The sequence below is a fragment of the Acanthopagrus latus genome, chromosome 7, assembly GCF_904848185.1.
Source record: "Acanthopagrus latus isolate v.2019 chromosome 7, fAcaLat1.1, whole genome shotgun sequence".
NCBI classification, from domain to species: Eukaryota; Metazoa; Chordata; class Actinopteri; order Spariformes; family Sparidae; genus Acanthopagrus; species Acanthopagrus latus.
The window spans coordinates 30011903-30024590 of record NC_051045.1 but is presented as its reverse complement, the minus strand read 5'-3'; the positions used below and the strand labels follow the sequence as shown (position 1 = coordinate 30024590).

Genomic DNA, 12688 nt, shown 5'->3' with positions numbered 1-12688 from the left:
CACCTGGAGATGTACTGCCTGGATGAGGGTGAGGGTAAACTGCATCTGGTTAGGATGACGTGGAATTACATCTTTGTTCTGGAGGACAGCCAAAATGTGGACACCGATAACAGAGAGATTCAGTTTGCTGCCTACCGCCAATTGACAATCTGGCAGCATGGGTGTCTGGGAAGAGGGAAGTGGAAGGCTGATACCGAGCTGCTGCATTCTTTACTTTGAGCCAAATTCCCTAGCCCCTTTGTGAACCACACAGGTTACAAAGAAGCTCCATTTAGTGTGCCAAACTGAAATTTTCAATGGTTTCGTTCACTTGTGACCACAATACCTCAATTTTCATTTTTTTTTTTTTAGCCAAAGATTCCACTTTCATCCAAAAATAAAAACTATTTATGTACAATATATATTTTCATATTCATTTTCAAAGTTTACAGTGAAAAGGAAGTATACTGTAGCACCATATAATGTAATAATGTCCTGAAAATGTAATACAATTTGCACGTAACTCGATCGAAAATGTAATAAAACCCAATAATGTAATAACTTCACCAATAATGTAATAAAATATCCTGACTGATACTGTAATAACATTTTTACTGATAATGTAATACCTTATTACATTATTGGGAATTTATTACATTTTCAGGTGGGTCTTTTTTTTCAAAACTGATAATGTAATCCTTGACAGACAATGTAATTCATACCATGGTCTGGGGAAATACTCAATTCTGATTGGCAGCAGGGTGTCCATTAACCCCTGATATATGGACACCTACTAAGTAGTCCAGTCAAATTTTCTGTTAACTGTTCTAAATCAATGTGTTAGCAGGCGTATCAAATCTGAATATCTTATTTTCAACACTGAGTGCAGTCCGTCAGTCCTTCAGTACCTTATCCTCTGAACACCACAGGGTGGCGACTGTAACACACAAGCTTCAGAAAGTACACCTCTCCTCTAAAGTGAATAATCTCACATGCCGTTCACCGTTCAACACTCTTCTTCAGGCTGCGGCCACAGTAACGTTACACACGACCGATCATTTGTTCGAGAAAATCTTGATATTGATTTGGGGACAATGAAATGACTGGTTAGCTAGCTGGTCTTGTTGTTAAACATGCTGTCAAATTATATTTACTGTTTGTCAACCGTATGCAATGTTATTGACTTGAATCTTGCTAGCTTTCTGGCTCTCTGCTGAGTGGACTAGAATATCTCCTGTTGCCAAGTCGTTTCTATGGTCCATCCTATTTACTGGAGGAGTGAACAGTGTTTCCATTGCATAAGAACCTTACAGGAGGGTAATGATTGTTCCAGGTATTTGTCAAACCCTCAGGCATTACCAGGGAAACTAAGTTACAGTTTGTGAAAAACTTCATATTTTGATTGTAAAATTAGAATGAAAATATCTGAAATACATGAAAATATAAATGAATGGTCTGAATTTCTTTTCTTTGGCAAGTGACCATGATATAAGCGGGATAATGTCCGACGAGGTGTCCATAATCAGGAGTTAATAGGCCTCTGCGTCGTCCATTAACTCCTGATGATGGACACCTCGTCAGGCATTATCCCTTATATATATGTTAGTTTTCAGTCCAGAGTTCTACATTTTGTGTTCTGAGAATCTAAGATGGACACCCCAGGTAACTCTTCCCTAAATGTACCTCTTCACTTTACAGATTTCCAAGAAATCACTACCTCATAAAAACAAAAAAATCAATAAAAAATAAATAACAATAATAACACCCATAATAAAATAAATCAACAATTTTTTAAACATTTTTTTATACCATCAGTATGTCAACTGACGACTATATCCGTTGACATAGAGTAAGATGTCAATTTGACATTGAATGTGATAAAATCACCATTTGTGAGTGGCTACGTTTTTTACTATATTTAGGCCGTATGTAATGTTTATGTAGGCGTTATGAATGCTTATGTATACTCTCTTCAAATTAAGTGTTACTGCAAGTTGTTTTGTTAACATTCTTAGATTCTTAAAACACAAAAGGCAGAACTCTGGACTGAAAATTAAGATCTATATTTCATTATCTGTCAAGTATTACATTATCATTTTTGAAAAAAAAAAAAAAAATACCCACCTGAAAATGTGATAAAGTCCCAATAATGTAATAAGGTATGACATTATCGGTAAAAATGTTATAACAATATCAGTCAGGATATTTTATTACATTATTGGTTAAGTTATGACATTATTGGGTTTTATTACATTTTCAATCGAGTTACGTGCACATTTTATCACATTTTCAGGAAATTATTACATTATAGGGTGCTACAAGCACAACTCCTGCAAGATTTCCAAGATGCCTTGGGTCACCCAGCCAACATTTTGCTTTTCTTTTGCCATCTATACACCTCTGTAGGATGCAAAGCTGCAGTTCAGGAATGTAGTTGAAGTTTTTTGCAGCCTTTACTGTTTGGATACAGTAACTGCACGACTTCTTGCTGTAGAGTCTCTTGTATCAAAGAGCCAACAGTTTAAAAATATAAATGTACTGTAACATTTGTCATGAACACATTTACCTTTCCTCCACAGGGTCCAAAGCTTGGTCCTCAGCCACTGCCTCACTTCCAGCCATTAGAATAGCTCACCTGTTCCTTCCATGACAGCAGCGATGCCTTTCTCACCACTGGCTCCTGGCTCTGCCACTGACACGAAATCACATTTTAAAAATGGTCAGAATTCTCATCACAAATCTTACCATTTTCAAGTCAAAAATTCAAGTCCGTTATTGTAGTGCTGAATCACCTATCATCAATTATCTCAGGGCATTTTTCATATAGATCAGGTCTACACCATACTCTTCATTATATTCATTCTAATAATATTCACTTAATGAGCAATCCTACCTGCCCACTCTGGACCTGTGGTGGGCTCATGGCTGGTGCTTGGTGCTGCATCTAAGGGGCTACAAGACAAAGTTTCCCAGTTATGTGGTGTTGCATCATACTATTATTTAAATTATGTAACATTAGGTTAGGCAGGTTATATGTTACAACGTCTTGCAATTTATTGACTTGATAGGCTAGTCAATTAACTTGAACGGTGCAGGTAGAGTTGCATTTTGTTCATCTTGCCTTGCACGTTTCCATTGGTCATCTCCATTGGTCGTTTCAGACCGCATGCTCGTTTTATTGAAAAGCTGCCAATTTTTTCACATTTGGCTGCATCTGTCCCCAGTGCTTTTCTCTTTTTAATTCTTGCTTTTTCTGCGCCACCCTTGCTCATTTTAGTCTCCATTTTGCAAACACCCTTGCACTTCTGGGGCTGGGGCCAGGCTATAAACACCACTGACAGTGTGCAGTGTGCACATATGTATTACGTTGGGCTGAATCTGCAAAAAAAAAAAAAAAAGAGCTGTCAGTGGAGACGGCCCAGGGACATACACATAATACCCACTCAGTGCCATGACTGAACACTTGCAGCCCAAAAGTCAGACCGGCCCACCGGGAATTGTCCCGGTCCTCCTGATTAGCCACTCCGACAGGTCGAGACCTGCTCGGGCCCTAATAATGATAATAATGTTGGGCCTCCATGCACATGTCTCAGACAAAGAGAAGACCTGTAGTAGAAATCAAAAGCCTAAACTACTAGGGCTTTATTGACATGAGGAGCTGCAGAACAAAAGAACAAAACCAGGTCCCAAAAGGTGTGAAAAACTGTGACTCAGGGTGACCTGCCCCCAAGACTTTCACCCAGTCCCTATTGGCTGTGAGCCCGGAAGCTCCACCGGGATCATAATGACATCACTCCCAGTTTAAAGGTCGCGAGACCCTGAAACACGTTGCATTTCCAGGTAGCTAAGTTATGGACAGAGGAACGCATAGAGGATGCGCTGCATAACCCAGTTGTTTTCTCACCGCCTGCAGAGGGAAGAGATCATCTTCAGAAGGAGACAAAATCCCTTAAGGTCCAGTCCTTCCATCAAGTCGACATACTGCTGTGATACAGCCTGCCGTCAGCTTTTAGGATGCTAAAGCTGACTCCACGCTCGCCCCACAACGAGTTGGAGTTCCGAGTCAGACGGGATACACGCCAATTGCCATGAGTGACTCAAATAAGAGGCTTTTGTTTGGGCAGAAACAGATAAAATATAGTGTGCTTTTGTTGTGCTTATTGTTTTATGTGAAGGGAACCGCTAAGTCCTATGTATGGTTTACTGTACTGCATGCTAACTGTGTTATTATGCTCGCTAGGCGCTCATTCAGGCTAATCCAGACTGTGTAGTCTTGCCATCATGTGTGACCAAACTATGTCATATTCCGACTCGATCACCGGACGATAATGAGCCTTGATTTGTTTGCCAGCCACTGTTTGAGCGAGAGACGAACTCTGAGTACAACATGGTTGTTGTGTTACATTTTGTTTGTTTGCTAAGCGCCGCTTAGCTTTATGTAACTTTACGTAAGCTTTACGTTATGACATAACCGCCATCTTTGTTCAAACCTCACGTGGATGTGTAGTGATCACCTTTGGTTGATATATCCACTGCTGCCATTTTTGAATTCCAGGTATATGATTCAGTATAATCTGAATCATCATCTCAGGATTCGTGTTCTTGCGTGACTTCGCCAAATCACGTTTGGCATTTCCTGTAGTCTCTCCCATAGACATATATACATAGACGCCGCATCGACTGTGGAGGGCTATGCCTAACGTGCTGCCATCTTGGAACAGTGCTAGGAGAGGCAGTGGTGCATCAACCTATGAAGGACAGAGTTACTCCTCGATCTCAAAGTAGAATTATTTGCTGAATTTTGGACCGATTATCAAACGTATTGATTTGTTAAAAACGTCACACATATAGCGATGATACATGGTGCTTCGATATTTTTAAAATGCTGGTTTTACTACCCAAATACAAATTCTACTTAATGTTATCAGCAGACGAGCTTCTGACAGAAGATTTGTGGTTGAAAAGATGCCGGTGTTTTGGATTTAACACAGGTCCATGTTAACTGGCGACCGTGAGCCAAATGCGTCTGTGGTCATCGTAGCTACAACAGATGTTGAAAACGGGAAGAGAAGACGTAGCTGTCCTCAGATCTGCCTCTTTGTTCAGGTTGTCTGTGTGCAAAACATACCTGATACGTGTTCGGTCTGCTGTTTGATTAAACATGTCAGTTGCTGACGTATTTCACTTGCCAGTGACTTTGTTAAGGCCAGTGCATTTAATACAGAAATAGTGTTCAAAATACGTTGGATTTGTCTTTCACTCACTCCCAACCAATTGAGTAAAATAAGTCAGATCTTCAAAGTTGCTTGTTGTTACGGAAGACATTGTAAACAGGAAAGGTGAGAGTTGCTTTTCCTGTGAATGTGTATCTCTAATAAACCTTTATTAAAAACATATACTCGTGTCTTCTCCCTGTCTGAGTAAACATGCATCAAATAGAGGAATTCTGGAACCCTTTTAAACAAACAAACAAACAAACAGAAAAAAATATGGGACTTAAACTCACATTCACTGAGGGAAAAAAAAATACCAGCGTGGCAATCAATCCACTATGCTGGATCACTCAGGTGACTCTCGGTATCACCTATTTCACTCTTCACAGCAGACACACAGCCACCTCTTGATCGCAGAGGGAGGCCAGATAAACTTGTGACCACAGTGCTCCTTTTCCAAAAGAAGATGGTGTATCTTGGACAGCTGGACAGCCACAAGGAACAAAGTTCTCCTCTGTGTCCTGCAGTGTGCAACAAAGTGTGAGTCCTCAGGGAGCCACTCAAAAAATGGAAAGAATCCTGTAAGTTCCTGCAAGCAGTTCTGACAGTCTGATATTCAAAAAGTGTAGAGACAGCAGATCCTATGTCTACAATAATAATAATGATAATAATAATAATGATAATAACAACATAGCAATAGCAACATAAATAATATAATTTAGCAATAATAATAATACCCATAATAATTAAAATAATATAATGATAATATAATAGCATAATGATAATATGATGATATGATAATACCAATAGTATATGTATATATATGTGTGTGTATATATGTAAATGTATATGTGTGTGTATATATATATATATATATATATATGTATGTACGTACGCAATGCTTTAAATAAAGACCTGAACACACCTGAACGTTTTCTGGGTCCTTTTTGTTCCATCTCTGTCTGTCTGTCTCTTACGTCTGCACCCTATAGGCACGCCTCTCTAGTGGGCGGCAGCAGTCAATGCGGTGTCTATGTATATACGTCTATGGTCTGTCCAATGAGTTCTTAAGTCAAGCTGACTAATTTGTAGTCCGGCGAACGTGACTTCCCAAGCCACACCACACACAAACACACACCTCCACCCATTTATATGTTTGGCTTGCTTATGTTTTGATGTCGCTGGTTGTTGAAAGCAACTGTTGTTTGTTAAAGTAGGTGATTTGTATTTTTGGAGAAAAGCTTTAATAAACACTGTTGATTATAACTGAGCAGCATCTGTGATTATTTTGCACAACCCCATATTATATTAACAGCTGGTTGAGATGGTCAGTGCTTAGAGTCACACCTTCCCTCTTATCTGTCATGATTCCTGTTTGTGTTGTGTTCTTGTATCTGGTTTTTGGTTTCTTTTCTTTTTCTTTCTTGTATCATGTCTTGTGTCATGTTTTGTTTCCATGCCCTCATGTGTCCTTTAAGTTTGCCTGTGTATTTCCCTTGTTGAATTTCCATGCCCTCTTGTGTCTCTTGTCCTTTAAGTTTCTCCTATGTTCTCCCCTCTGGCTCCCTCTGTCTGTTGTATTGTTCCCTTCATGTTTTCTCATGTGCTCCTCCCCCTCGTTACCTCACCTGGCTTCCTCCCTCCTCTCTTTCCTCACCTGTTCCTCGTCTTGTCATTAGTGTCTGTGTATTTAGTCTGTGTGTGTTTTTGTCTGCTTTTGGTTTTTGTAATCAGCTTTAAAATAAAGCTCGCCTTTTGTTTTTTCCCCTGATCTTGCTTCTTCTTTAACTGCGTTTCGGTCCACCTCCCCTTTCCATAGTCTTCCCCTTTTTACCCTGACCTGACATTATCTAGTTATTGATATTTCATAATATTGACAGTTTGGCAAGGCTGATGTGTCTACATAATTATTTATCTTTTAAATGTCTAAAGGTATTTTAGCCAGGGCTACATTTAGAAAATTCAGTCCCTTTCTGTTTCTTCACCAGGCTGGCAACGTGACAAGACCATGACAAGTGCTCTGTGATGTTGATTCCCAGGAACCTAAAATTCTTTGCCAGGTCCACCTCAGTATATTTGCTTACAAGTACTAAGTACAGTGGAGGATTAGCCTGGCAAATTCAATTTATATAGTGCTGTTCAGGGCTACTGATCAAAGCGCTTCCCTACTACAACAAGCTGGTGACTGAACCCTGATCCTCTAATTGTAATAACAACTCTCTACCTCCATTGCCCGCCCCAACACCCACACTCAAAATGATGTTAATGACGCCAGTTTTGCAGATATTTGGTTATAAAGTTTCGTACAATCCTGAAAAATCCCTCTCTTATGATGGCTCTTAAACTTCAAAAAGTTAAGGGATCAGCATACTGATTACAATTTAACTTGAGCATGACATGAATGTCATTGTGTACTTACTTCCATGACATCCAATGGCTGTTTAGCTATTTCACTGAAAACCTCAACTCTGAACTCCAAGGTGGAGCAAGAGGAAATGACAGCGATTCAGCAAAGTTAGTGGGATTCACCATTTGGAGATCAAGAAAGCATTTTCTTAGAATCCTTCCAATCTCTCTTGAGACATTTCAGTGTGGAATGAACTGGTGGACTGACATTGCCACCCCTAGAGCTGCACAACTAGCAGGGCTAAAAACTCAGTTAATCTGCTTCCTCAGGACTGGTGCGTGTGGTTTGATTTGTCTTATTGTACTTTCTGCTGAAAATGTGTTTTGATATATCATTGATCATATCATTTTGCCATTGACTTTCACCTTAGCCCTCAGTGCATTTGCAGTCTTGTTCTTTATTTGGAATCTGTCTGGGCTCATTCACATTTTCTTTTCTCATCACCTCTGGGATATGGTATGGAACAGTTAAAGAAGAGTGAAAGAGGAAATAAGCAACAAAGCTCTTCATCCAGAGGTGTGTGTATGAGTGCCTCCCTACAGTGTAGAGGATATCTATTAATAAGTTCATCTGATTCATCTATAAATACATTTTTCTGCCTTCTCCTCACACTGGCTCATTGTATAACAAGCTTTGACAGTAGCCAGTTGGGTATAACCACGCATGTGGATTTGAGGTGTGGTCGTCACTCGGCTGGGCTAGCTTTCAGCACAACAGCTAGTGCTTCAACTTTGTTCATACAGGGTGGAGGAGGAAGGGTCTGCCTTTTTCAAAAAACATGGCTCACTTCTGGGTTCGGCAGGTCCATGAGCTGTGGACCAGTCAAGTGCTTCCAGGAGTGTGTATGTCAGCAGCTCTGGCAAACACTTCCTGACATTTTAGTCCAGCAGTCCACTATGGGTGAACACCTGGGTCGCTGTACCCATGAGTACATCAAAAAGTGTGAGAAGGTAGTTACTTTGTGATATTTGTTTGCAAACACCTTGGCTGTCCCACTACTATCAATGCTGGAAACCTGCTGTTTTTCTTGGATACATATAATAATTCAGGATTGTTTCTTTTTCATAATTATGAAAACATTTACAAATAGTTGTAAAGATTAAACTGGTTCAACTTCAAATCATTTGTAACCTGGCTGCCTTAAATTGTTTAGCTGGGGAAGCCAAGATGGTAATTTTGACAGTTTTCAAATTTATATGTGCAATAACTTTGTTGAATGAGGAAATGCAATACTGCTGTTACATGACTTTTCCTAAAAGTGTCTGTATTTTAATTTGAAAAAGTTTTTCTAAAAATTATACAGAAGACAAAGAAAATATGATATGTTATACCTATTCCAGCCATAAGCAGTTGTATTGACTGCACATCATTTTGCGGGGCTTCATTGATAGATTTTTCGTGCGGTTTGCACTTTCTTTATCTCTCTTGTCTCTTAACTATGTCTATATCACTTCTTTACGACTTGACTTGTTAATTATACTTGTTATTGTTGATAAACTGTTATTGATATGTCTGCCATGAAGTTGAGCCTTCACAACATGTCCAAGAAGGAAAGGATGAAGAGACATCTGAACACTGCCAAAGCCCTGAAAATGTTTAACAACTTGGGCATTGGTGATTCTGATGGAGGCTGTACATCAGAGCTCGGAAATGACAGCGATCTTTCCTGGGTACACGAAAACACCTCCTCAGAGAGTGACACAGAGCCTGTACCGAGGAAAAAGAGATGACTTTTCCTGGCAACTACAGCATATAACAGTCTAGGTAAGGTCCTCCTGCATAGCCTGGGCTGTTCACTTATTCTGCTGCCCATATTATTATTATTATTATTATTAGTAGTAGTAGTAGTAGTAGTAGTAGTAGTAGTAGTAGTAGTAGTAGTAGTAGTAGTAGTAGTGCTATAATATGGATATTATTGTTGTTCTAGGCCTCCCTGAATCAGCTCTTGAGCCCACTGGAGTGCTTAGCTCGTCACTGGTGTCATCTCAGCCAGAGGCGGCTGTGGAAAAGGGGAAGGATGGGGCGGTGTGGATGGTCCTTCAGGCAGATGGACATCCAGGGAGAAAGCATAGCCAAAATGTCCTGATGGAAGCTGCTGGCCCCCAGCAAACACAAAACGCAACGTCGAGGATGCGCTCACTGCCTTTGTGTATGTTTTTGATGATGGCATGCTGAAGCACGTCAGGGACCACACTGTAGCTGAGGCTCATCGGGAGAACGGTGACAGCTCGTGGGACCTGCCAGTGGCTGAACTCAAAGCATTCATATCGCTGTTGTATGTCTGTGGCACACAGTGCGCTAAAAACATTAAACTCAAGACTCTGTAGTCTGTGAAATGGGGCTTCCCACTTTTCACACAAACGATAGTAAGAAATCACTTCAGGGACTTAATGGGGTCCCTGCGATTTGATAGAAAGGAGACCCAATGTGTGCGTCTGCAGGACGACAAGTTTGCCCTGGTGTGGGCCACTTGGGACCGGTTCATCCAGAACAGTATAGCCTGCTACAAACCCGGCAGCATCATCACGATTGATTAGCAGCTGTTCCCCACAAAGGCCTCCTGTAAGTTTACCCAATATATGGGGAATAAGCCTGATAAATTTGGCATCAAATTTGATTGGCTGTAGATGTCGACTCCAAATATATGCTGAACGGGTCTCTATATCTGGGGAAGGAGGAGACGCGGAGCACAGGTCAGCTTGTGGGACCACAGACAATTTCTTCACATCCCTAAAACTGGCCACCACCTTACAGGCAAAGAAGATGAGCCTGGTTGGCACTTTGGGTAAGCAAAAACAGGAGTTGCCCCCTTCCGTGAAACAGCAAGCAGAGCTGTTCAGTTCGAAGGTTCTGAAGTGTACTGATGCAACTCTGATGGTGCACCAGGGAAAGCCGAGGAAGAACGTCTGCATCCTGAATACTGTGCACACAGGTGTGGGCACCTTTAGTGGGGCAAAGTCAAAGCCAGAGTCCGTCACGTATTATAGCAACACGAAGTACGGCGTAGATGTCCTGGACCAGATGGCAAGGGCGTACTCAGTCAAAGGCGGTACGCGAAGATGGCCAATGGTGGTGTTCTACAACATCCTCAACCTGGGATCAGTGCCCACATCTTATTCCAGGAGTGCACCAGCAGAATCAGTACTTAATGTAATAAGTTTATAAAATTTGTATTATATAATTGTATGTTGTTTTATTGTTCTATTTCCTAAAGTTCTTTCTTGGCTCTTTTTTTTGGTTTTATGTTAGATTTTCAGCTTTTTCAATTATTATTATTTTTTTATTATATAATATTAAGTGTTAAAATAAAATGTTTCAATGAATATATTCATCAATCAATTGGGTAGTTACATAAGAGATTATATAGTTTAAAATCTAGTGGTCAAAATCCGGTCGTTCTAGTGTTAAAGTGAAACTCTCACCAAAATGCAGCCTAGGCTTTTTGTGTGAATGCATATGAGTCAAACCTTTGTGTAAAAGCATAATTACAACAAAAGAAGCACTGTAAGATTTACTAGGCCACTCCTGGACTGCTTGGACCTTAGCTGAGTCCATCTTAACCTGTCCCAGTGGTGGCATGAAACCCACACTTCTCTGCTTTGGCATAGAGGCGACTCTCCAGGAGTCTCTGCAACACTTGCTGGACATGCTGGACATGCTCAATGGGGTCCTTGGAAAAAATAATATCATCCTGGTACACAAAAACAAAATGGCCCAACATATCTCTAAGAACGTCATTAACTAGACTCTGAAAAACAGCAGGAGCATTCATAAGTCCGAAAGGCATGACCAGGTACTCAAAGGTACTCCACTCATCCCCTTGTCTGATATGCACCAGGTAGTGGGCATTGCGCAGGTCCAATTTAGTGAAGACTGTGGCCCCCTGGAAGGAATCAAAGGGAGCTGACATCAGAGGTAGAGGGTACTTGTTCTCAATAGTTATGTTGTTGAGTCCCCAGAAGTCAATGCAAGGTCGTATTCTCTTATCCATCTTGCTCACAAAAAAGAAACCTTTCCCCTAGTGGCGAGGAGGATGGCCTGATGATGCCAGCTGCCAAGGAGTCCTAAATAAACGTCTCCATAGCCTCCCTCTCGGGTTTGGAGATGTTATACAGGCAGCTTCCAGACAACATGGTGCCAGGTAACAGGTCATTACAACAGTCATATGGGCGATGGGGGGGGACTTTTGAGACTTCACCATTGATTGTTTTCTCAGTGCTATATCCAGTGTTGGGGCTTGTTACTCAAAAAAGTAATATATTACATGTTACACATTACTCTCAAAAACAGTAATGCCTGACATTCTCTAGGTGCTTCTTTAAGTTTGAGGTAGTGTTAGTGGTGGAGAGAAGTTTCCAAGACGGGTAAAGTGTGCACCTTACAGTCAAGTTATTTTCCTTGCTTTCAACAAATTCAAAGTACTGTTTGTATCTTCAGCCGTCAAAAGTGGCTTTACGCAGTGGAGGGTCTTCAGGCAAGTCGCATGCAGCAGCATGTTCTGCTTGTGTAGTTGACACCGCCATTGTTATCCCATCTCCCCTTGCGGATGGCGACTAACCAATCGGTGATGGTGAAAGATACCTCGTGCCCAGCGTCCCAGCAGAGTTGTTAAGGACTTGTGTGAGCTCAAACGGGAGTGACCTTATCTAGTCATTAAGGACATGTGTGAGCTCTGTGTTTTAGAGCTGTTAGGGGCCAGTTGTGGGTTGCTGACCCAGCAGACCTTCATTTGGGTTGCCAGGGCTAGGAGAGCCAAGGTGTGAAAGGTTCAGGTATGTGGATGACAACTTGGTCAAAATCATAACAGGGAAGTGGAAGTAGAAGCCTAGCAAGTTCACTTGGAAAGAAGTAAGAGGAGACAGTCTGCCCTTCTTGGAATGTAAAATACACACTGAAGAAGACAGAAACCTCGACATTGAGGTGTACAGAAAAGCTACACAGAGATCGGTACTTGCTGCTCTCATCACCCACTGGAGCACAAGCTAGGGGTCATCAGAACCCTAAACCATTAGCTGCTAAGGATGCTAATGAATCATCTTAATGTTAAGCCTGTTAACTTATTTGGCTAACTGCTGTCTGGTTAACTGCT

At 41.0% G+C, this 12688-nt stretch overlaps 1 long non-coding RNA gene across 1 annotated transcript; it reads left to right on the top strand.

Annotated features, from left to right (window-relative positions):
* Positions 1–8066: 8066 nt before the first annotated feature.
* LOC119023214 lies at positions 8067–10922 on the top strand. Its single transcript, XR_005076206.1, has 3 exons — positions 8067–8115; positions 9123–9363; positions 9527–10922. It is a non-coding gene; the product is annotated as an uncharacterized LOC119023214 (long non-coding RNA).
* Positions 10923–12688: the final 1766 nt, after the last annotated feature.